This window comes from Tenrec ecaudatus, chromosome 5, assembly GCF_050624435.1.
Source record: "Tenrec ecaudatus isolate mTenEca1 chromosome 5, mTenEca1.hap1, whole genome shotgun sequence".
Taxonomy (NCBI): Eukaryota; Metazoa; Chordata; class Mammalia; order Afrosoricida; family Tenrecidae; genus Tenrec; species Tenrec ecaudatus.
This window is the reverse complement of record NC_134534.1, coordinates 42,972,259-42,998,529: the sequence shown is the minus strand read 5'-3', so window position 1 is coordinate 42,998,529 and position 26,271 is coordinate 42,972,259. Positions and strand designations below refer to the sequence as shown.

Here is a 26,271-nt window from a genome sequence, read left to right as displayed (position 1 = left end):
CTATCCTCTGTGCTCTGGGTGCAGTGGGTGAGGAAATGCTGAGAGAAAACCATCTTTCTGTGGGGTAAGGGACACTTAGCAAGATGAATCCTCCAGTCTGAGGGACTTCAGAAATGGAAATTAAAAATATATATTTCAAAATGAAGGACAGAGAGAATTAACTTATAATGAAAGGAAGTAACATAATTTATTTTAGGATGAATTAACAGTGCAGAATAGCTGAATCTTCATCGACGATCTTAGAGCAAAACATAAAATGTCTTGTTCCTTCTTTTTAAATGAATGCTTATTTAAAAAAACAACACTGTCATAGTACAACCATGATGTTACAAAACCACAAAACAAAAATGACATAATGTAATGTGCTCAAACTCTTTACCAGGAACAATGAATGAAAACCTCAATAAACAAAAACTACTTAGCAAACAGGTTTCTCTTATCACATGAAATGCTTTTATTTCCCAAGCAGTGGCTGTCAGTATATTAACCAGGCTACCTTCGTCTTCTGGAAAGGCGTTTTCATTGTACATCATACAGATAGGACACACCTGTGCTTATTCAACGCATCTCTTATAGAGAGTCAAGATGAAATGAACGTTTACATTTTATTCTGCAACCAATCACATCCTCCATATCTTTTGCCCCGGCAGTGTGCTTTGGAAGGGAAGACCTCAGGTGGCGGCTCTTCTGAGTGCACCTGGGCTCTCCGCGAGCCTTGCGGCAACAATGGCCCCACAAGCCAGCCTGCAGCTCTAGCCTTAAAGGAGAGAAGTGAAACCTGAGCGCAAATGGGGTTTGACTTGAAAGCAAAATGTCCCAAAGCTGTGTGAGGCAGAGGAACCCCCGTACCTCCCTCGGCCTCGGCCAGCGGTGTGGGCCGGAGCGTAAGGACTGACCGCCCCATCAACTCCCTGGCAGGGAAGCAGACTGTGAAGGGGCCGCAGCAAAGCCAGGAGGCCCGATGCTGTGCAATGTGTCAGTAGGTAGGACCTTCCTGCCTTCCCTCCACCACAGGCTGACAGCTCGCTTTGCTGAAAGTCGGTGGCATTTTCGGGTACTACATAAGTAGGTGTGCTTTACAGGAACGTTTAAATAAAGCTAATCTCACTCTATCATTATTCTATTACATTTGAATACTTTCATTAGTTGTTGGCAGATCTGTCACACCATGTACAAAAGCTGAGCTATTTTCGGTACTGTACTTATGAGTCATCTTGCTGATTTTCTGTATGTATTTTCTACCTCTGCGCTATAATTTCATCCTTTCGCTCAGTGTGTGCAAGTGATGAGGATGTTCTTTTCCAACACTTTATTTCCCATGACAGCAAAATAGCAACCAAGACAGTTCTGGCTTTCTTGGCGGACTCTATGGTGACTTACCCAGCTGACCTTGCTCGAGTGAATGCAAACACTCTTCCGAGATTTGCAATAAGCAAAAGCATCTCTCCATCTTGCAGCTCAAGGGCTTTACAGATTGTGTGCCCATCTTGGCAAGTGGTGACTTCTTTAAAAACCCTTTTGTATTTTGAATGGCTCTGCTTTATCAGCCTACTGAGGTCTAAAAGTTTATTTGCTGATGTGTGAATTATATACCCCATTTTTCTTTCTTTCTTTCTTTTTTTTTACCCTGCGTCATTGTCCCGGCGTTTGAGGATAGGACCAGCGATGGGTAGCCACTGGCACCGAAGACATGACGCGGAGGGGACCAGAATCTACTCCCTCTGCCTCCATACATAATGGGGACCCAGACTGTAAGCCCAGCCCCCACCAAGAAAAGGAGGAGCCAAAGTTTTTTTCATAATGTTGTTCTTTTTTAAAATATAATTTTTTTACATTTTATTGGGGCTCATACAACTCTATCACAATCCATACATATACATACATCAATTGTATAAAGCACATCATAATGTTTTTTCAAAGTTCATCTGCATCACTTCAGTTTGTGTATTTGTCAGTGTGCAATGAGCTGAAGAGTCTCCTTTAGGAAAGGAAAGGCCGGTAGGGTGTGGTGCGGCAGTGATGGGGAAAGACTGCAATGACTGAAGAAAAGATGAATGTGTGAAATGGGGAAAACGACAAACCATGCTTGCTCCACTGTTTCTACAAGGTCTTAGCAATTTTTAAAAGTTGTCAAGGAGTCGCACTGGTAAGTGTGTTATATTAATCTGCCACCAACCATGTTCAGATGGCAGCTTACTTTGACCAGCCATGTCCTTTTAAAGTTAGGGATCGCAGTGAACCCTCAGCACCATTACGACCTCGTGCTGGTGGCCTCTCTCATCTGCATGAAAAGTCTCCAGAGTTGTCCTGTGCTTGCCCCGTGTATGATATCATAATTGTTCTGTCTCTTGAAGAATTAGAAAAAGAGGAAGAAGAGGGAGAGGAAGAAGAAGGAGAAGGAGGAGGAGAATAAGAATGAGAAGACCACAATTGGTGGCCTTTAGTCATCTTTAGACCAGGAACTGATTTCACTCCTGGGTTAGAGTAATGAACCATTCAAGATCCAGAGGGTAGTATTACCCAGGGACAAATTTCAGTAAATTAGGGAAGAAGGAGGAGCAGGAATAAGAGACACAGGGAGGAAGTGGGATAAGGGATGGTTCATTTAGGAGGTTGCAATGTATAAATTGAAACAAAATATGAATGAATCATTGAATATAAGATTGATGGTCTCATAAACCACCTAATTCACAATAAAAAGGTTCACAAGGAGGTGAGCCAGTCAGGGTGCAGTGTAGCAATGATGAAACATACAACTTTCCTCTAGTTATTAAATGCTTCTTCCTCCCCCACTATCATGATCCCAATTCTACCTTATCAAAGCAGCTAGACCAGCGGAAGTGCACTGGTACAGATAGGAACTGGAAACACAGGGAATCCAGGACAGATGATCCCTTTAGGACCAGTGGTGAGAGTGGCGATACCGGGAGGGTGGAGGAAAGGTGGGGTAGAAAGGGGGAACCGATTACAAGGATCTACATATAACCTCCTCCCTGGGGGATGGACAACAGAAAAGTGGGTGAAGGAAGATGTCAGACTGTGTAAGATATGACAAAATAATAATTTATAAATTATCAAGGGTTCATGGGGGAGGGGAGAGTGAGGAGGGAGGGGGAAAATGATGAGCTGATGCCAAGGGCTCAAGTAGAAAGCAAACGTTTTGAGAATGATGATAGCAACAAATGTACAAATGTGCTTGACACAATGGATGGATGTGTGGATTGTGGTAAGAGTTGTACGAGCCCCCAATAAAAATGACTTAAAAAAAAGAAGATAAAAAAATAAAAATAAATACAAAGTTAAAGGACTGATGAACCTAGAGGGACAGCAAGTAGAATAAGGGTTTGGGCGGCGGTGGCGTAGAGGGTGGCAGGCAGGGGTCGGGGGAGAGGGTAAAAGGGAGACATGTCAAGGAGTCCAGGAAGGAAAGAATATTTGGAAACTGATTGTGGCAGCGATTGTACAACACTGCTCGACACAATTGAGCTATGGAATAATATGACATATGCATTAACTCTCAATTAATAATAAAAAATTTTAAGTGAGAGTTATAGCATCATTTTCTTGATTACTTCTCTAACTGTTCAACTGTGGTAAGAAGATGAGAGTATTATAACAGGAAGGGAAGGAAGGATTGTGTTCTTCTGGTGGAAACAGGTTTCTTCAGTTCCCCTCTTTTTGTTACCTTTGAAACGCCATGCTGCTTGGAGCTGCTCATGGGTGGAGAAACACACTTCCGCATTCATATGACCACATTAGGAAGTACAATATAGCTTTGTCTCAATAGGGTTTCTCTGTCCTCATATGAGGGCCTGACATGGGTCAAGGTCTCTTCTCAATGGAGCCCAACCAGCTCGCTCAGCTGATTTAGAAGCTTGGATCTTGGAGTATGAGAGCCACCCCCAGTCCTTTGTCCGGGCAGATGCCTTGACATCACAGATGTCTACAGTCAAGGCTAAAGGAATGGCACTTCAAAACAGCGGGAACCTCTGGTATGCTCTCAATTTCAGAAATGTTTCTGAGATCTTGCAGATGGTGATTTTGTTCCTTGGCCATGACAAAAGCCCCCTTTGGGGCCCTGATCGTGCCTTTTCTGGTGACAACGCGCAATGCATCTTGGATCCTGTTTTAATCAGATTTTGAAGTGAAAGAACAGGCGATTTAGAGAACTGAAAGTGACTCTATGCAGCAGAAATCACAGTGTCAGTATTATTGCTTAAGAGGGTTTTTTTTTTTTGGTCAGAATCAACAGAACCCAACTAATTTAAATATATGGAGATAATTTCTCATCTCATCTAAGAAGTCTAGAATGGATTCAGGTTCTAGATAAGACTTAATGAAATTCAAAGTCTCATTTCATTCCCCATCTCTATTCTTGATTCCCTGTTTGTGATCTGTATCCTAGGACAGACTTCCTCCATGATCCCAATGGATTACTTGCCAGTTGACCCCTTAAGGTTGACCATGGACAGTCTGGTAAACACTTGTGTTCTGGGCACTACGCTAGGGCCTGGAGATAGAAAGTAGGTATCCCTGCCCTTATGACACCTACAGTTTGTAGGGAGAGCCACAGTACTGTTAAGGAAATAAACCGAGAGCAGTGACCTAGACTAATAGGAGCATCTACACAGGCATAGTGGAGAACCTCTTTCAGGCTTGTAAGGTGACAAGAAGCCACAATTATGTAAAGGGTAGGAAGGGGGAGCTTATGGCTGCCTAGGTAGAGGGGAGACAAGGTCCTATCACAGAAAGAGCTCGATGTATTTTTAAAATGACAGAACTTCACGTCGTGACATGGCAAGGGCTGGATCTTGCTGGGACTTTACAGGACGGGTGGTGAGTTAGCATTTTGTTCGAGTGAGAGAACAGCAGTGCAGTCCTCCTAACCCATATGGCACCTATGGGTAAATTAGAAAAAGACATTCACCCGTAAAACATTTCCATCTGCTGGAAAATTATTGTAATAGACTTTTCAAATAAGGTCTGTTTTATTTTTTAAATTGTGGTTTGCATGCCAGTTTACAGAGCAGCACATTAGTTTCCCATTTAACAATTTATGCACATTTTGTTACATGCTATCGCAGTCCCCCCAGGGTAACAGTACTCTTCCCACTTCCCCCACTTGATCCCCATTCCCATCATCCTTTCCTGTCGCTTCCTGCCTTGTGAATGTTGGTTTTGGGGCATGTGCTGTCCATTCAGTCTCATTTGGTTGATTGTGCTGCGAAGTACATTCCTTATGGGTGTTAATGTTCTCTTTTAGGCCTATTGTTTGGCTGAAAGGTGATCCCTGGTATATAACTCAGTTCCAGGTTTGTGTTAGTCCAGATAGACTAGAGAAACAAATTCATAAACACATATATGTGTGTAAGAAAGGGGTTTACACTCTCTGAAAAAGACAGATCACAGGGAAAGAAACTTAACAAGAAGGCTACAGATCTAAACAGCACAATTGAGTGACTTCATCTGACAGATATTTTCAGAGCTTTCCACACAAATGCAAAAAATTCACATTCTTTTCAAGCCCAGACAGCACATACTTGAAGATAGACCACATGCTGGGACATGGGACACAACAAAGGCATTTATCAAAGGAAGGCTGATAGCAATACATGCACACATGAAAAAGGAAGAGAGACTGTGGTTGATATTCTGGCACAAAACTTACACCAATTAGAACAGAGTCAACAGGACAATCCTACTAATAGCAAAAGAAAAGAAATAAAAATCAGGGCTGAGATCTAGGTGAGGGAAAACTATGAAAAAGATTAATGCAGCTAAAACTTCGTTCTTTGACAGGATCAACAGAACTGATAGGCCACTGGCAAACCTAACCAAAGAATGGAAGGAACAAATTTCAATAGCAAGGATGAGGGAAGAAGCAGGGGACATTACAACGGACCCTAATGAAGTCAAAAGGATAATTCCACAGTACTATGAAGGCCAGTACTCTAATGAATTCAACAACTTGGAAGACATGGAAAAATATTTGGAAAAATGATCCCTCCCTAGATTATCCCAGATGGACATCAAGAATCTCAACAGACCCATAGCAATAGAAGAAATAGACAAGGTTATCAAGGAATTGCCAACAAAAAAATCCCCTGGGTCAGATGGCTTCACAGAAGTCTATCAAGCATTCAGGGAACAATGGACATCAATCCTACACAAACTCTTCCAGAACATGAAAAAGATGGAAAACTCTCAAACTCTTTCTATGATAACTCTGATACCTAAAGAAGGCAAAGATCCCACAAGAATTGAGAACTACAGACCAATATCCCTAAGAACATTAATGCAAAAATCTTTAATAAAATACTGGCCAATGGAATACAAAAGCATATAAAACAAATAATTCACCAAGTTAGATTCATACCGGGGATGCAGGGATGGTTCAACATATGAAAGACCATTAATATTATTCACCACATTGGCATGAAAAATTATAAGAACCACATGATAATATTGATAGTGCAGAAAAAGCATTTAACAACATCTAACATGCATTCCTGTTTAAAACACTCAAGATGATAGGAATGAAAGGAAAATTCCTCAATATTATACAAGCTATATATGAAAAACCAACAGCCAATGGGGTAATCAATGGAGAAAAATGAAAACAATTTCACTGAAAAAGGGATCAGACAAGGATGTCACTTGTCCCCACTCCTATTTAACATCTTACTGGAGGTCCTAACTAACAACATCAGGCAAAGAAGAGACATCAACGGTATTTGTCTGGGGAAGGATGAGTTTTTGACAAGTGGGATATGCTGAAGTTAGAACACCTGTGTACATAGAAAGAACCACCAAGAGAGTCATAGGAGAGCCCACAGACGGGGAAAACATCGTTAGCAATGACGCATCAGACAAAGGCCTTATTACTAAAATCTACAATATTTTGCAAGCTTACAATAAGGAAAAAACACTAACTGCCCACTGAGGAGGTGGGCAAGGAACCTGAACAAAAGTTTCACAGGGGCAGCAATCTCAATGGTCAATAAACATATGAAAAAAAGTTCCTGATCATTAGCCATAAGAGAAATGCAAATTAAAACAACCATGAGATACCACCTAACACCCTCAAAGATAGCCCAATTCAGAAAGTAACAAGTGTTGCAGGGGCTGTGTTGGAACTCTCATCCACTGCTGGTGGACCTGTAGGTATGTACAGCCATTATGGAAATCAATTTGGCGGTATCTAAAACAGGTGGAAATTGAGCTACCATATGACCCAGCAATCCCCCTACTGGGCATATACCCAGAAGAGGCAAGAATCAAACCACAGCCCGACATCTGTGCTCCAATATTCTTTGTGGCACAGTTCACAATTGCAAGGAGTTGGAAAGAACCCAAATTTCCATCAACGGATGAATGGATCAAAAAGCTGTGGTACATACATACAATGGAGTACTATGCATCGCTAAAAAGCAGCAATGGACACAGGAAGCACATTGCCACATCGGAAGAACTGGAGGAAGTCATGCTGGAACTATTTATAGGCTTTTCCATTTTTGTCAGTGGCTCTCTTTTTGTCGTTGTTAATTTGTTGGTTTTGACTTCCTTTGTTGTTTTGTTTGACTTTACCTGTTTCTTGCACTTATTAATGTCTCTGCATGTCTATGTAAATAAGATAGGGAGGATAAAAAATTTGGAGATGAAAAGAATGGGACCAATGGTTCTTCCGGGGTGGGTGAGGGGAGGGGGGATACAGGAGAAGGGGAGGTGGGAGAAAGGAAGGAGTGGGGGTGTTCCCAGGGACAAGGGAACAACAAATGAACTAAAATCAATGGCGAGAAGGACATAGGATGCCTAGTGGGGCTTAATCAAGGGCAATGTGGTAGCGAGGAATTACTAAACCCGAATGAAGGCTGAACATGGTGGGACAAGAGGAAAGTAAAAGGAAATAGAGGAATGAACCAGGAGGCAAAGGACATGTATAGAGGTCTAAATACAAGCATGTACACATGTAAATATAGTTATATATCAGGAGAAGGGAATGGATCTATGTACTTATATCTATATGTTAAGAATTAAGGTTTCAGATGGACATTGGGCCTCCACTCAAGTACTCCCTGAACACAAGAACACTTTGTTTTAATAATCCGGCATTCTGTGATGCTTACCTTCCTGACAATATCACAGAAGACAAAATGGGTGCGTAAGCAAATGTGGTGAAGAAAATTGATGGTTCCTGGCAATCAAAAGATATAGCATCTGGGATCTTAAAGGATTGAAGATAAACAAGTGGTCATCTAGCTGAGAAGCAACAAAGCCCACATAGAAGAAGCACACCAGCCTATATGATCATGAGATGTCTATGGGATTAGGTATCAGGCATCTAAGACCCAGAACAAACTCATATCCAATGTGAATGGGGGTTGGGGGACATGGAGTAGAGATCCAAAGCCCATCTATAGACAATTGGACATCTCCTCACAGAAGGGTCACAAGGAAGAGATGAGCCAATCAGGATGCAGTGTAGCACCAATGCTACACTGTAGTTCCTTAATGCTTCCTTCTCCCCACTATCATGACCTCAATTCTACCTTACAAATTGGATTAGACCAATATATGCACATTGCTACAGATAAGAGCCTGAACAAAGGGAATCTAGGATAGATAAACCGCTCAGGGCCAACAATGAGAATAGAGATACCAGGAGAATAAAGGAAAGGTGCGGGGAGAAAGGGGGAATTGATCACAAGGATCAACATATAACTACCTACCAGGGGGACGAACAACAGAAAAGTGGGTGAAGGACAACAGAGGATGATGTAAGATATGAAAAAAAAATCAATAATTTATCAAGGGTTCATGAAGGAGGGTGGGTGGGGGGGAGGGGGAAAATCGAGCTGATATAAAGGGCTCAAATAGAAAGACAATGCTTTGAAAATGATGACAGCAGCATATGTACAAATGTGCTTGACACAATGGGTGATTGTATGGATTGTGATAAGAGATGTAAGCGCTCCCAATAAAAGTATTTAATTTAAAAAAAGAGGTTTTGTGTACAATAGAAATTGAATATTGAGATAACATCCCAGCCCAGTCCAAATCAAGTCCACAAATCCAATATTAGTCCATATGTCCAATACCAATCTATAAAGTCTTCTTCAAGCTCATGGAACACATGCAATGACACCCAATGCAGGAAGTTTACAGGCCAGTGGGTTGGAAGTCTTCTGGATCCAGTGGCCTGGTAAACATCTCAGCATTGGCAGGGCTCTATACTCTATATGTGGCTTCTCTGACTCCAGAGGTAGGTCCATGTGACTTCTCCTCAGGGATGTTTTGCAGGGAGTGAGGAGAGAGAGAAGTGTCTCCCGCCTCCAAGGAGGAAAAGCAGCAATTCCCAAAATTCTCAGAAGGCCATGCTCACACAGAGGTCTCATTGGCTATCTCTGGATTGATAGGCTAGACTCCACCCTTACACTCTTAATCCTCAAATGGACACCAGATTAGGTAACTACACAAGGTTTAAAGGGTGTCTCCAACCGCCGAAGACAAAGCGGGTGAATAAGCAAATATGATGAAAAAAGCTGATGGTGCCCGGCTATCAAAAGAGATAGCATGTGGGGTCTTAAAGGCTTGGAGATAAACAAGCAGCCATCTCGCTCAGAAGCAGCAAAGCCCGCATGGAAGAACATACCAGCCTGTGTGATCACGAGGTTCCGAAGGGATCAGTTATCAGGCATCAAAGAATAAAGAAATCATATCTTTGGGTACACACCTCCATGATATGATCGCTGAGGACAAACGGGTGCATAAGCAAGTGTGGTGAAGGAAGCTGATGGTGCCCAGCTATCAAAAGATATAGCGTCTGTGGTCTTAAAGGCTTAAAGGTAAACAAGCAGCCATCTAGCTCAGAAGCAACAAAGCCCACATAGTAGAAGCACACCAGCCTGTGTGATCACGAGGTGCCGAAGAGATCAGGTATAAGGCATCATCAGAACAAAAATAATCTTACCATAGTGAATGAAGGGGGAAATGCAGAGTGGAGACCCAATGCCCATTTGTTGGCCACTGGAGATTCCCTTGCAGAGGGGCCTAGGGGAGGAGATGAGTCAATCAGAGTGTGATGTAGCACCTATGAAGAATACAACTTTCCTCTAGTTCCTAAATGCTTCCTCCCCACCCCACTATCATGATCTGAATTCTACCTTGCAAGTCTGGCTAGACCAGAGGATGCACACTGGTGCAGATAGGAGCTGGAGGCACAGGGAATCCAGGGTGGATGATACCTTCAGGACCAGGGATGTGAGTGGTGATACTGGGAGGGTAGAGAGAGAGTGGGTTGGAAAGAGGGAAACAATTATAAGGATCTACATGTGACCTCCTCCCTGGGGGACGGACAACAGAAAAGTGGGTGAAGGGAGATGTCGGACAGGGCAAGATATGACAAAATAATAATTTATAAATTATCAAGGGCTCATGAAGGAGGGGGAGCGGGGACGGAGGGGCATAAAAGAGGACCTGATGCCAAGGGCTTAAGTGGAGAGCAAATACTTTGAAAATGATGAGGGCAATGAACGTACAGATGTGCTTTACCCAATTGATGTATGTATGGATTTTGATAAGAGTTGTCTGAGCCCCTAATAAAGCGTTAAAAAAAAAGATCCAAATCGGAGGTGAGGGGGGTGTAGGAGGCTTGGTAGGGAATGATCCAGGGTAATGTAACAAAAAGGAATTACTGTAACCCAAATGAAGGCTGAGCATGATATTGGGACAAGTGGAAAGTCAAGGGAAATAGAGGGAATAGCTTAGAGGCAAAGGGCATTTATAGAAGTCTAAATAAAGGCATGTCCCATATGTAAATATAAAGAAAAAAGGGTGTCTCTAAGGACCATGGTAGGTGAGTGGGTTTTGCACTGGGCTACTAATCACAAGGTCAGCAGCTCAAAACTGCTCCTTGTGAGGAAGATGAGGTTTTCTACTCCTGTAAAGATTCACAGTCACAGACACCCACAGGGACAGTTCTATCCTGTCCTATAGGGTCACTATGAGTTGGAATCGACTTGACGGCAGTGAGTTTGAGTTTTGAAAGGCCCATAGTCTCAGGGGTGCCAGTAGTCTCTACAGGCCAATAAGTCTGTTTTGATGATTTCTAATTTTGTTTTACTTTTATTTTTCTACTCTGTTCCAGGGCCTGTAACCATGACCATCCGGGCACTTGATAGTAATCTGGTTCTCTCATGTGGTTCACCATGTCTTTTCATCTTTTGCAGTAATTATTTCCATGAGTGTTTGATTTTCTTCACTCTTCTTTGCTAGTCTAGCTGGAGGAAGACCTTTTTTAAAGAGCAAAGCACTTCACTGAAACCTGACAGAAAAATTTACAGTAAATACAGATTTGCAGATTGCTTTGGGGTTGGTTGTGTTGTTGGGAGCCATTAAAGAGTTTGGGCCGGGAAATGACACATTCTTGTTTGATCCCTGTGTGGAGGGGGAAAGAAGGCAATGTCAGGGGAAGCCAGCTCCTAACACATCATTACGGGTCCGGTAGGCACAATTGTGTAGCGATAATAAGTAAAGAGCATAGTAAAGTTACAGAGAGCATGAGAGACAGAAGTGAAGTATTGAAATAAATGGAGTCAGACACGATTCATGGTAGCATGCTCACCTCAGCCCTGCCTGATGGTCCATGTTGAGGGAGAGAGAGATATTTAATGCTAGCCCAGGCTTTTTATATTCTCTGGGGACGTGCAAGCCTCCTAGTTACAGGTGAGGACATACGTCACAGGAAGGGGCTTTGCTATAGGTAATACAGTAATGAGAGGGGGTTGTCTAGGGACATACACACAATAGGAAGAGGAGGGATTGGGGTTATACATGTGACAAGATGGGCAGATCCTAGGTTTAGGATGGCAGCTCAACTTTGACCTATTCTCTAGATCTCCATGGGAACCATTATCAGTAGGGTGTAAATCCCACCTACTGGAATCAAATAGATGACTGCAGGGATACCTTGTCTTTAACAGCAGGGAGTGGGGCCTATTTCAGTCTGGCAATTGATTGCCCTCTGGGAGGATGTCTGTGATCATCTGACCTCCCCCCACAAGGGAAGAGAAGCAATCAGATGATGTGTTTGGAGAGACTCAGATGAAAAAGGAGATGAGACGACAAGAGCTCATCAGATTTGTGGGGAGCAGTGACATTTTAGTAAAATGGATAGTCCTGGAAGAAGACCGGGGTCTGTGGGTGCACCCAAACCTAAGCCCATTGAGATTGAGTCGATTCCAGCACTTTTACTAGCCCTCTATCGGAGTTCTAGAGCTGTATCTCTTTATGAGAGAGGATAGCCTATTCATCTTTCTCCTGTGGAGCAGCTGGTGGGTTCGAACTTCTGACTTCGGGGTTGGCACGCTAATGCTTACCTGATGCACCACCTCGGTTCCTCTAAAGGTAGAGGAGACAAAGAAATCAAGGAATAATTAAAATCCAAGTTTGCCATGTTCACGTGAATGCTGTGTTCAACTAAAAGTTTAACCCAAACTCATCTTAAAAAAAAACCAAAAACAAACCAACCCTCAAAAACCCATGTCCTTGAAAAACTTACCCATAGAATCAAGAATAATGTATTTTTGGAATTGGGTTAGTTTACATTCAAATGTAATGTTTTCAAGTTCCTCTATGTATTAGGCTCTCTGCCAGACATTTTACACTCAGATCTCATTTCCTCTGCACAATAGTCTGTGATGTAGGTCCTATTTTTATCTTAGCACTGAAGTGTGAAGCTCAGAGAGAGGTCTTGAGCCATGGATTTGAACAAAGTCCCATAGTTACAGCTCTGAGCCTGGAGTTGAGCCTGCTGCCTTTCTGTGACTTTGAATCCCTTGCTCTCTCAGTTTTGTCATCCATGGTATCAAATTGAACTTTCTACAGTCATGGAGTATTCTGCATCTGCACTAAGTCAATGAAGCCAGGTAGCTATTGCACGCAGCATGATTATATAACTGAAAATTTAAATAAATGTGCATTTGCATAGCAACCCATGGTTAGTGGCTATCATATTTGACGGAACTGCTCTAAATGAATGGTCTCTAAATTTTGGTACAGAATATGCAGAATGCCAGGAAACATACACATGCATATTTGTTGGAAGCTTCAAAATGTTCATGGAATCATTGAATTATCTTTTCACACCATTTTTGAAGGCTCTCCTCTCCCCCACCCCTGGGTGCAGATACCTATAGCAATGCTTTAACTAATCATTTTTTATTTTCTTTTTTGTGTGTTTTATAATGTATTAGGTACCTTCTAATACATATTTAGACACACAGACGCTGTAAATGGTAATTTTTCTTTATTTAGCATTTATATAGAGCATACCACATGCCATGTATTATGCTTAACAGATTCCATCTTCGTAATGACATTATGGAGTAGATACCTTTATGAACTCCATTTTACAACTGAAGGAACTAAAGGATTATTGGATGTGCCCCACTGGTTTCTGTCCCCATTGCTTTCCTGTTCTTGCCGGTGGCCATCGAGTTGCCTCTGCCTCAGGGATATCCCCTGCACAAAAGAATAATAGGTTAATAGCCTGCGAACATACTTTCTAAAAGGCCTATGCTTTCACAAAATACTCCCGTTCAAAGGTACAAGTCTTTCTTTGCTCCCTCTCCAAGCGCCACTAGCGTGCTTTAGCAAACAGTGGCTGTGGTATAAATGAATAAGGAGCTCTGGTGGCAGAGCGGGTTATGCATTGGAAGGTTCAAACCCACCAGCTGCTCTTGGGGAAAAGATGAGGCTTTCTGCTCCGGAAAAGATTTACCACCTTGGAAACCCACAGTGGGCAGTTCTAGCTCATCCTATGGCGTAGCTAGGAGTCGGAATCAACTCGGTGGCAGGGAGTTTAACCTGATAGACTACTATTACACTTTCCTGGTGCAAGGTCCGTTGATGAGGTCTGAGGGAGGCAGTACCATGGACTGCCAAGTGAGCAAGCAAATCTGTCTGGGAAGCCAGAGAGCTCCTTAGAGGCAAGGACCTCCTCACGTGTACTGCAGACATGTCAGGAGAGAGCCATCCCTGAGAAGGGACATCACACTTGGTGAAGGCGAGGAGCAGAGACAAAAAAGATGGGGATGCATCGACACAGTGGCTGAGACAATGGGCTCAAACAAGAACCCTTGTGAGGGTGGCGCAGGACCCGGTGTACTAGTCATTTTGAGTCGGAACCGACTCGATGGCACCTCATAACGAGAGTTCTGAATTGGGAATAAAGTCAGGCGTTCATTAGCCCAGCGCGGGGTACGTGTGTTTTCGACGCAGCTCCCTCGGTCGCAAAAGAGGGGAAGATTTCCAGAGAAAGCAAATGGAAGCTGACAGCAGGATCGCGGTGCTGAACGTCGTCCCCAAAGCTTTCCTTGTCCTAGCTGAGGAAAGTTCCGTTCTCTGAGGAGGCGTGTTCCGGAGTCCTAGCTTCCCCCTCGTTCTTTCAGCTTCCTCAAGAACTTCGTGGAACGCTGAAGAGTTGATTTTATGGGTTTGCCGGTGCCAGGGTCGCTCCACGGTGGGCGCGTCCCGAACTGGCGCGAAGAAACACCTTCCTCTCCCGGGACGTCTAGGGGGCGCGGCCTGCGCCGTTGGCCACGCCCCTCCGGCGCGGCGCGCACGCGCACTCGCGCGGCGGGAAGGGCGGGGCGAAGGCACTGGCGAGAAAGGGCGGGGTGGGGTGTGCTCGTGCCCGCGCGCTGGCGCCCGGCGTGTGGGTGGGGGCGCGCCCGCGCCCGCGCAGGGGAGCGACCAGTCCCGGCGGCCGTGGTCGGGTTCGACTGGAGGGGCGGGGAAGCCACGGGCGAGCGGCCGCCCGCCGCGTCCAGATCTCGCCGGCTGCACGGGGCCGCTGGCAGCGCACACCGCGGAGGCCCGGACCGGGAGCGGACCGAGTGCGCGTGGAGCACCGGCCCGAGGAGGACTCGCACCCGCGCCGCCGCCCGCGCCCGGCCGGGTAGGTGAAGGCCGGCGGTGTCGCCCGGCCGGCTGAGGGCACGCTGGGAGGGGAGAAGCGAAACTTTCCGGGAGCTTCCTTCCGCGGTCCCGGGGCCGTCGGTGGCGCGGGGAGGTGTCGTCGTCGCGGGCGGCGGCGGCCGACGCCATGTTGGGGGCTGAGGGAAACCGGGCGCTCCCGGGCCGGCCCGTGGCGGGGCGGGGGCCGCGGGCAGCTGAGCCGCCGTCTCCCCGGCGCTGGGAGCCAGCGACGCTCGCCGGTCGGCCGCCGCCGCGGAGCTCGGGGGTCGCGGGAGGGTCCGGGCGGTGCCTGCCCTGCCTGCGGGTGGACGGCGCTGGGGACCCTCGGGCGGGTCCCGGGAGCGTCCGGTCCAGGGCTTGGCGGGACCGAGAAGTTGTGCGGCTTTCGGACTAGGGTCGTAGCGCGAGCCCGTGGCATTATGCACCTCTCCTCTTGCTGCCCCAAGTTTGCAGGGCTTGGGGATCAGGGACGTTGTACGAACAACGTATTTTGACGGGACCGAGTGGGGGAGGAAATGGCACCGCAGGAGCTATACTCCTATGGAAGCGGTGCTCCTTACACGCGAGTCTTTTAAAGTTTTATGGTCTTTTGCCGTATTTGTTTTTCCTTACGATGATGATGAGTGAAGGCCGAGAGCTCGCGGCCCTGGTGGCTTGAGTACACACGTGTGCTCTTAGTACCCGATAGAAATAACTTGGGAGAGTGTGCGATGCAAACGAGTTAAGGTTACAGACAAGCAAGCCCTCCTCTGTAATTCACAGACTCCCAAAGTACGTTAAGTTGATAAATGCTCCTTTGTTGTGTTTTAGTACAGTTACTGAGGAGACTTCGTTAAAGAAAGACTTAGACACAAACGTTTATTGAGAGTCTTACAGGCATGTGTTGTTCTCTTAAGAATTAGGTGAAGTGATCTTGACATTTCAAAGTCCACCCATCCCCCCCTTTGGTTTCTTAAAGTCTATCATGTGTTGAGCATTTACCTCCCCCCCCCACACCCTTTCTGTCCTCTGGTCGCTCCTGGGGTCTGCAGGTTAATTCTGTATTAACAAAGGCTTTTATTTGTAATCTCTTTGGGACCTTACAGCACTGGAGGTGAATGGTATTAAGTTAACTTATTTGGAAAGCTTATGTAAGCTCCTTAAAAAATAAAACTGATGTACTAAGACTTCAATAGAAATGGTTCAGCTAAAATGAGGTTCCTAACAAATGAGTATAAATTATTATTTTTTACAAAGCAGTCTTAGCTTTAAAGTTATGTTAGATGATGATTAAAAGATTTCACCACTTACTCTTTATAGCTTGTATGTGATTGCTAATTTCCTTAGTTCTTCAAAAAATGTGCTTCGTTATCATAACACTTACTTGTGTGCATGAAAAATGTAGTGGTTCTAGATAGGTACTGGAAATGATCATCTGCATGCTGACTTGTTTGATGTGTATTTTACATGCCCTTGACAATAATCCTACGAAATAAAGACCTATGCAGTGACTTAGCTAAAAGGGTAACAGCTGAAGCCTTCTGATGTTTATTGTAGTTTAACTCTGTAGGAGACATGATTTATTCTTGTGAAACACCCTCTGTCCATTTCCTCCGTGGTCACTGCTCCATCTTAATAAACACTTTCTAGAGAGTTGATATACTGAAACTTTTCCTTCTAAAAATACACACCTGTGCTCTTTGAAGCCCTTTTCACCCTTTTCTTCCCTACTACCCTTCCCTCTCCTAGAGCAGTGGTTCTCAACCTTCCTCATGCCACGACTCTTTAATAGAGTTCCTCATGTGTGGTGACCCTCCAACCATACTAGTATTTTCGTTGCTACTTCATCACTGTCATTTTGCTACTGTTATGAATCGGGCCACCCCTGTGAAAGGGTCATTCGACCCCCAAAGGGGTTGTGATCCACATGTTGAGAACTGCTGTCCTATAGTATCTCCCAAATATGACATTGATCTGTGATGATCCATCCCTTCATAACAGCAGGATGTAAATTGCCTCTCCGTCCCTAGCTTGTGGTGAACATTGCAGATGCTCAGGAAAGATTTGAATGGATGAGTACACATATATTTATTCCTTGCAAGTGTTTTCCATGAGTTTTGTTATTGACATTTTCTTGACTATGATAGTATAGGGTTATAATGAATCAGAATTGACTCAGTGTCAGTTGGTTTGAATACTTAGATCTCGGTAGTCTTTTCCTTAATACAACATGAACTTCCTTGAATCTGTTAGTAGATCTGCTAGTCTCTCCTCTCCACCTGTGTAAGTCTGGGTTGACTAGAGAAATCCAGGACACTCGTGTATAAGAAAGAGCTTTATATAAAGGAATAATTGTATATTAAGAAAACATCCCAGTCCAGTCCACAAGTCCTTATTGGCCCATATTTCCAATTCCAGTCAGGAAATTCCTCTTCAGACACACACATGCAATGACTCGGTGCTGGAAGATACAGGCCAGTGGGTGGAAAGTCTTGTGGATCAAGTGGTGGTGCAAGCATCTTAGTGCTGGCATGGGTCTCCCTCCACGTGGCTCCTCAAGCCCCAAGGCTCTGTCTGGCTCCCTTTAGCATAACTCCATGTGGCTTGTCAACAGGAATGTCTTTCAGGGAGAGAGCAGAGAGCATGTGTGGGTCTGGCCTCTGCTGAGCTATTTTTATCCATGGTACCTCCAAATGAGGTCATCAAACTGGGACCTGATTGACAGGCTGGACTCCACCCCGTTGCAAGTTGACAGGAGATTATGTAACTGCCACACCACCCTTCAGAATTGGTATGGTAACTTAATGGATTTTGGCCTGGGGATACAGAACATGAGTGTTTATATAATTTCTGAGGAAGATAATAGACTGAAGGATAATCACTAATGCATGGGATAGAAACCAAAGGTAACAGAAGGTGGTCATAATTTTAAAGTGCAATTGAATTGTTTGCATTGGATACACATCTAGAGTTAATGCCTGAAAATTCTGATGGCCATGTTTATACATTTAAGCTTTTTGTTTGAGCAGATCTCATTATGGATCTGTCAATCATTGTGTCAGAATCATGTTAGATTTTTGTTTTAGTGAAAAGCATATAAAATGACTGCTCTTCTTTTGCTAAACTTATTTTTTGAGAGTCTGCTTTGTCCACTAGCTGTGTGTTTGATAACAATGTACATTGTAGCCTGACTCAATAAAAAATAGAGATGTTTTCAGATTGATGTTTTAAGATATAAAATTTCTTGAGGTGAAAGTATTCTGTTGCTGTAGAATTTGAGGTTAATTCTCTGCTTATTTATGTTATCCATTGACCTGGTCAGTCCAGAAACCTCAAACTGTTGTGCTCAGTTTGGGGAGGTCATGGGGTGGAGAATTGAAGGCAATCAGGTAGTTCTTTGAATGTCTGGAAAGAAAGCAAGTTGCATGTAGGATTGATTCGAACAAAACAAACTTTGAATACTGACCTTGTTTCTCAACAGTTAGTGACCCTTTGACAAGTCACTTCTCTGAGCTTCCAAGGACTCATTTGTGAAATAAATGCAGAAATCCAGTACACCCACTCTTCATACATTGATATGGGTAGGTTCCCAAGAGCAGGTTATTATTAAAAAATCAGCAACAATGGAGGCTGACTGTATTAGGTCACAAAATGTAGGAGATTTCATCATTATGTAATGGCAAACCACTGACAAACATTGGCCCAAGGTGACATGTAATGCTAACCATAACTGCCATTGTTACTCTTAGCTTGCACTTTACCATTTGTCACTGCCAGATTTATGTTGTTAATTTGCAAAATAGTGGCATAGTACTTTACAGAAATATAAATAAATATATACACACCCACTATGGCCATAAATGCAAAATGTTGTATAAAGAGATGTCTATAAGTGAGAAGTAGGTATAAAAACCTGTGAAAGCTGGCACCTTTGTAAAGGAAAAACTTGTCAGAGAAGGAAAACAAATAATTTTCACTAAGATGAGTGTTAGAAAAGTGGTAAGACTTCACCCTGTGAAAAGTAGAAAAGTGGTGAGACCTGAAAAAACAAGGCAGTCCTTGTCTATTCTTGACCAGAGCAGAGTGAAGAAAATCATGGGAACAAGTGGCTCCCAGAAGCTACAGCCTCCCTGACAGAGATCAGAGAAACTAGATGGTGCCTGGCTGCCACTGCTGACTGCTCTGAAAAGCATCACAGTAGGAGTTTTGGGCTGGAGAGTGGGAGAATGTAGACTAAACTTCACAGTCATTAAGACTGATCTGATAGACACTGGTGGAACTCCACAGACTGGTTCTTAGACACTTCAGTCCTGGAACTGAACTCACCCCATGGCTCCGCTTTCAGCTGAACAACAGACAGGCCAATAGAGTGACCAGTAACTCTCCGTAGCACAACCAGCCGGATAAGAGCAAAAGGGCAGCACCTGACCAGTTTAGAAGGCAGGTGGGGGTGGGGAGAAAGGCCACGGGAAATGGGGTAGTGTGAAGATTGCTGTCATGTTGTGGGGATTGCAGTCAGTGTCTGAAAACAAATGTGTATGAGTTGTTGAATGGAAAACTAATTTGCTCTGTAAACTTTTATCTAAATCACAACAAAATATTAAAAATAAACAAGGCAGTCCTGTTGAGTTCTGGGTCTCACAGGTAGCCCAGTATTTACCTCACATTATTGTGTGTTTGTAGTAGTGCCTGGTACATGATATTCAATGTCATTTCAACAATTGGTGGCGAGAAATTATTATAGCATTAGATAATCTTTTAAAAACATTTTATGGTTTTAGATGAGAGCTTATGTCTTACATTAGTTTCCCATTCAACAATATATACACTGGTTATTTGGTTGACATTGGTTACTATTCCCAGCAACATGTGTTGTCGGCATTCCTCCCCTGTTTCACCCCGCCTTCCCCATTTCCATCGGTCCAGCCTTGCTTTCTCATCTTTGCAGATGCTGCCCACTTGGTCTCATGTGGTTGATTGTTCTAAAGAATACATTCCTCATAGATACTATTATTTATTTTACAGGACAATCCATTATTTGTCTGAAAGGTGACCTCTAGAATTGACTTCAGTTTCAGGTTAACCTAGACCAAATTATTTTGTTTTGAATTTTTTTGGGGTCAAAACTATGCATTTTCAGTAATGGAATGCATTCTGAATGAAATGAAAAACTTTAAAAAGTTAATGTGGACTTTTGATACAGTTAGGAGGACTGGTGGCATAGTGGGTTATGTGTTGGGCTCCTAATGTCAAAGACAGATGTCTAGCCTCAGAAACCCCACAGAGGCAATTTTACTTTGTTTTACAGGGTTTCTGGGATGGCAGTGGTTTATTTTTGTGTGTGTGGGGGGGGGGTGGGTAGCGGCAGGTTGGAAATAGTAAGACATTTATAGTCCTCAGGATTCTCTGGTGCTGGGGTTGGCGTGGCAAAGCCCGTTTCTTCACATTCGTGCAATTAGTAGAGCCTCACCTCAGAAGCGCACACACTAAACATGGGTCAGCAGCTTCCCGCTACGTCCCAGAGATGGAAAATGTAGATGTGCACTACTTGAGGGTAAAACGAAGTATTGCTACAAAATCCTAGAAACCTTTATTAAACAGATATATTAACATGTAAAGCTACGTAAATTGTGAATACCTGGTTCGCAGAAGGCTAAGGATAACGGTCCAGAATCCATTTACAGGGTCAGAACATGGATTAAGCCTCTGACCATAGTCAGGTATGTGAACAGCCTTGTTATCAGACAGAGAGCATTGTAAAGTCCATTATGGCAGATGTAGTTAGGTTAAAATGTAATATCTTATCATTTGATCTCCCCTTTAACCCTGCTTAAAGTTGTTTCAGATAAAAAAAAAGTGAAGGGGAAATACACTGTAGATTAAGTCTCTGTGGGGAATCCCCTCTTGCCAAAAACCAGGGATGTGAATAAGCTTGCTATCCTGCAGCGTGCATTGGAAAGTGGATTATTGCAGATGCAATTGGGTTGAAATTTAACATCTTATATTTGACCTACCTTTTGACTCATTTAAAATTTGTCGTAGTCTTTGATTTTTTTAAAAGTTTTTATTTTTAATCATTTTATTAGGGGCTCAAGCAACTCTTAACACAATCCATACGTACATCAGTTGTGTAAAGCACATTCATTGCCCTCATTTTTAAAAGTTTTATTGGCATAATCATGTACAATTCAGTAGTTCATTTGCATCACGATTTGGTTTCTTTTAGATCAGCAGTTCTCAATCTGTGGGTTGCAGCTCCTCTGGGGGCCAAACAGCCCTTTCACAGGGGTTGCCAAAGACCAACGAAAAACACATATTTCCGATGGTCTTTGGAACCGAGACACAACTCCTCTGTCTCCGGGTGGGTCCACTCACATGCACAGACGCCCACTTACAGTAAATACCCTGTGTGAAGACTGTTACCCATGCTACACCATGCTTCAAGACAAAATTCCATTTGTTTGTCATTAGAAATAAATATTTCACAGTATTTAATTACATATTTTTGTGATGAATCACTGCTTTAATTATGTTCAGTTTGTAACAATGAAAAATACATCCTGCATATCATATTTATATTAAGATTCATAACATTAGCAAAATTACATTTATGAAGTAGCAATGAAAATAATGTTATGGTTGGGGTCACCACAACATGAGGAGCTGTATGAAAGGGTTGTGGCATTAGGAAGGTTGAGAACCACTGGCTTAGATTGGCGTTTTTCTGTTTTACTTTCGTATTGTTGTTTTTTTTGGTATGTTCTTCTGTGTATGAAATCCAGGATGGGCAAAAAGACAGTAATTGCATTAATGGTTTCTTGGGGCAATAGCAGGGGAGGTTGGGGAGTGGGAAACTAATAATGAGTACAAGAAAGAATATGTTCTAAAATTTGTTTTGCAGTGATGATTGTACAGTTCCCTTTAATATGATTGAAAAATTGGATTATATGTGAATTAATGCCATAAAATTGTTTGAAAAAAACAGGGAAAAATTGCAAAGCTACTATTTTTTAATATGCCCTCCATCTAGGTGTATATACTTCTGAAAGCAGCGTTTCTAGTTCTCTAACTCTTCCCTAAATAATTCTGTGCTCTTCAATTTCCATGACAGTTTGGCATCCTTGAGGGATTTAAATCATGTTCCTTTGAAATATTCTTTGGCTTTTAGGAACAAAAAGAAGCCAAAAGGAAAATATTGGGGCTTTGGGGTTGATGGGTAAGATTTCCCATTGAAATTCATATAGAGCACCCCTTGTTATCCTTGAAAAATAAGTACATTATTGTTGTGATGAAAAAAATGACTGGGTGCAACTTTTTTGGCCTTTTTATCACTAATGTAGTTTTTCTTTAAACTTCTTCCTAATAAGCTTCCGTGATTGCTCGGTGTCCTTGAAGGAAATCTATCAAGAAAACCTTTGGAATCTCCAAAAAAACCCTGTTACTATGAACGGACCTCTCTGTCTTGAATTCACTGACCCACAGATTTCTGCAGAAGCCAATGTTTCGATTGGGCCTTTGTTGTTGTTTTGGAGACTAAGACAGCTGTGTTATAGGGAGAACTTGGCTGCAGCCATCCACTGGTGGCCATCACTTCCCTGCTGGGAAGTCAACTCAGACTCAGAGTGACCTGATAGGACAGAGTAGAACTGTCCTGTGGGTGTCCGAGGGACTGTCATTTACTTTGGTGACCATGTGCTGACATCCTCTGCATTGTGTATTGCTCTTCACTTACCAGAGTTAACATGTTTCCACTGTCTAGTAAGTGTTTCTCACTTGATTCCCCCTCACTTCCCTGATAACCTTTCAGTGCTTTCTGTGCATAAACCTATTCTTGAATTTTTTTATATAAAAGTAGTATTGTATGATATTTGCTATTTTGTGATTGACTTATTCCTACAGCATAATGTCCTGCGTGTTATATTTTTTGATTCATCATTAGTTTTTATCCTTGTGTTGTAATCCATTTTATCTGTGTATCACATTTTGTTTATCCATTCATATGTTGATGGACACTTAAGACGGTTTCCACCTTTTCCTAGCATTGCTGCCGTGAACGTGCATATATCCATTCGTGCCATTGCCCTGAACTTCTGTAGGATGCTTATCTAGAAGGAGATTGCGGGATCAGAAGATAGTTCTGTTTCTAACTTTTTAAGGAAGTACCTACCTACCTTACCATTTTTACAACTCCACCAGTGGTGTGTAAGAGTTCCAACCTCCCAGCATCACCGACAGCATTTGTTGTTTTCTGGATTTTTTTTTGGGGGGGGGGTCAGTGCCAATTTTGCCTGGGTGTGGTGATATCTCATTGATGTTTTGAATTCCCATCTCTCCAGTGGCTTCTGAGTATGAGCATCTCTTCATGTGTTTGTTAGCCACTTGTGTGTCTTCTTTGGTAAAATGTTTATTCTTGTCTCCTCCACACCCCCTTTTTTCTTTTTAATGGAAATGTTTGATTTTTCTTGTTAAGTTGATATTTTCTGTATGTTTTAGAGATTTAGACCCTTAGCAGGTTTGTTGTAATTTTTTTTCTGTATGCAGGTTCTCTTTTCATCTTGGTTGAGTGTTTTGATAAACATAAATAATTTTTCAGAGGTTCCAGTTACCTAGTTTATCTTGTACTGTTTGCATATTTTTTGTTATGTTTAATGGTTTATCTGTGCCATAAATCGTGACACTCCCTCCCTGCCAGCTTTATCTCTCTATGTTATTATCTTCCAGGAACATCAGAGTTTTAGGCTGAACATTTAAGTCTTTGACCCCATTTTCAGTTTTTGGTTTTTTTGGTGTGTGTTGTGAAAGATAAGGATCCTGTTTTTATTTCTCTTCAAATAAAGATCAAGTCTTGCCAGCATCTTTTGTTTTGACCCATTGGTGGCTCAGCTTCCCGTCTATGGCTGGATGCATTTACTATGGGTGCTCAATTCTGTTCCAGTGTCGGTCTGTGGTCGTTGTACTCATAGAGTGCTGGTTTGATTACTGTGGCCGAATTGTAGGTTCTGAGATTGAGAAGTGTGAGGCCTCCTGCATGGTTTGAATCATAGGAAAAAGGGACGTGACCTTTAGAAATAACAAGTATGGTTTTAACCTTAGCCATACAGAAGAATTTCCTGAGGAGCTTTTTAAAAATACTGGTGTCTGGACTGTGTCCCAGAGCATACAGTCAAAGTATACTGGATTTGGGGTTGGTGCAGATGTAGTTTTGTGGGGTTTTGTTTGTTTGTAGCACCCATGCTTCTGATGTGCAATAAGGATGGTGAGCCTTCAGTTTTCTTCAGTTCTCCATATTTTCCTTGGTCTCTTCCTTTTGTTACTTAATGAAGTGCAGAGAGATAAAATATCTGCTAAATTCCTGTCAGACTAGAAAGGATGTATGAGGTTATTGTAAAACGTTCATGGGAAAATTCCATTATCTTTTAATTCCCGATTATTTTCAGGTGAGGGAAGTGAAGGGCATAGAGATTAGTTCTGTCATATCAGGCCAGAAAGACTAGGTTGGCATGTAATTCACAGACTTCTAGGGGCCTTCTAGAAGGGCCCTCTGTTCTGTATCAACAGCCTACACATAAACCAATCCACTACCCTAGAGTCCGTTTCGACTCATCATGTGACCCTATAGGACAAAGTAGAACTGGTCTTTTAAGTTTCTAAGAGTTTAAATATAAAGTTGAAATCTTTGCAGGAATAGACCAGCCTCATCTTTCTCCTTTGCAGTGACTGATGGGTTCAAACTGATTACCGTGCATTTAGGTGAGGCTAAACAATCCAAACCAAACACATTTCCACGAAGTCCATTCTGATTCATAGGCACCTGGATCCTACAGGACACAGTAGAACTGCGCCCTGTGGCTTTTGGAAGCTAGAAATCTTGATGGGAGCAGAAAGCCTCATCTTTGTCCCAAGGGCGGCCTGTGCGTTCTAACTATTGACCACTGTGCTTCCTTGTACCATAATATCAACCAACAAAAACCTCACTGCAATGAATTCCAGTCCTACTCCTAGAGGAGCCTTGGTGTAGTGCAGCGCTTCTCAACCTGGGGGGCCGACCCCTTTGGGGTCGAACAACCCTTTCACAGGGGTTGCCCGATTCATAACTAGCAAAATGACAGTGATGAAGTAGCAAGGAAAATAACTTTATGTTTGAGGGTCACCACACATGAGGAACTGTATTAAAGGGCCCCGGCGCTAGGAAGGTTGAAAACCACTGGTGTAGTGGATTATACATTAGGCTAGTAAACACCCCGTCGGCAGTTTGAAACCACCATTTGCTCAGAGTGCGGGAGAAAGATGAGGCTTTTTACTCCCGTAAAGATTTACAGTCTTGGAAACCCACAGGACCAGTTCTGTTCTGCCTTATAGGGTCACTGTGAGTTGGGTACTACCATATCTGTCCATGTTATTAGCAGATGTCATCATGAAGAACTACTTTAAGTCTTAAAGGCTCTCGTCAGAGATGGTGATTCACAGGCCTGTGGGTATTTATCTTCCATCACACCGATGAACCAGCTTTTTACCTTCATTGTTACCTCCACTACATCATTGACAGTTTGTCATCTTTTGTCATTTTACCCGTCTTTATCCATCCCAACAGTTCATGCTTTATGAAGTCACTAAGAACCACATGCAACTGTTTACTGGGGTGGAAAGCACCATCAGTCTTTCACCTGAGGAGTTGCTGGTGGTTTCAAACTGTTGACCTTGTGGTTAGCAGCCCAATGTGTAATCCATTCCACCACTAGTGCTGTAGACAGGCACAGTCTTGGAAACCCGCAAGGGCATTTCTACCCTCTCCTGTAGGGTTGCTGTGGGTCAGGACTGACAGGATGGCAATGAAATGTTTGTTTGGGGCTTTTTTTGGTAATACCACATGGTCCCTCTCTCCTTAACTTTTAACCTTTGCTGTGTACAACTAGTTAGTTCTCAATTTGTAAATAATCACCACTGTTAACTTTTTCTACGTCTGCCCCTACCCAATTAGAATTCTGCTCCCCTCAAGTTACAGCACAGTGAGTGTTATTTGTGTCCCATATACTAGTTGCTCTTAATACCTTTCTCCAAATTTGACTCAGTTTCAATATTGCTTTTTCACTATGCTCTGGTCCTGAACCACTTGATTCTTAGCAGTTCACTTTGCTTCCTACTAAAATTTCTCCTCCTAAAAAAAAAAAAAAATTTCTCCTCCTAAATCAGCGCTTTAGAACTGCTGTGGGTCGCAACCCACGTTGGAGGGTCAAATGACCCTTTCACAAGGGTCGCCCAATTCATAACGGTAGCAAAATTACATTTATGAAGTGGCAACAAAAATAATGTTAT

The 26,271-nt window shown here is 43.0% G+C and overlaps 1 protein-coding gene and 1 non-coding gene across 2 annotated transcripts in view; one reads left to right on the top strand and one right to left on the bottom strand.

Moving 5' to 3' along the window:
• Nucleotides 1–1,633: 1,633 nt before the first annotated feature.
• LOC142449600 (small nucleolar RNA SNORA57) lies at nt 1,634–1,781 on the bottom strand. The gene has a single exon (XR_012784737.1). It is a non-coding gene; the product is annotated as a small nucleolar RNA SNORA57 (small nucleolar RNA).
• A 12,944-nt stretch (nt 1,782–14,725) lies between these two features.
• Nucleotides 14,726–26,271, top strand: part of PLEKHF2 (pleckstrin homology and FYVE domain containing 2) — a 36,295-nt gene continuing 24,749 nt past the window's right edge. Inside the window, exon 1 of the mRNA XM_075549468.1 lies at nt 14,726–14,959. The gene's annotated coding sequence lies outside the window, so the exon portion shown is untranslated. The remainder of the gene's footprint in view (nt 14,960–26,271) is intronic.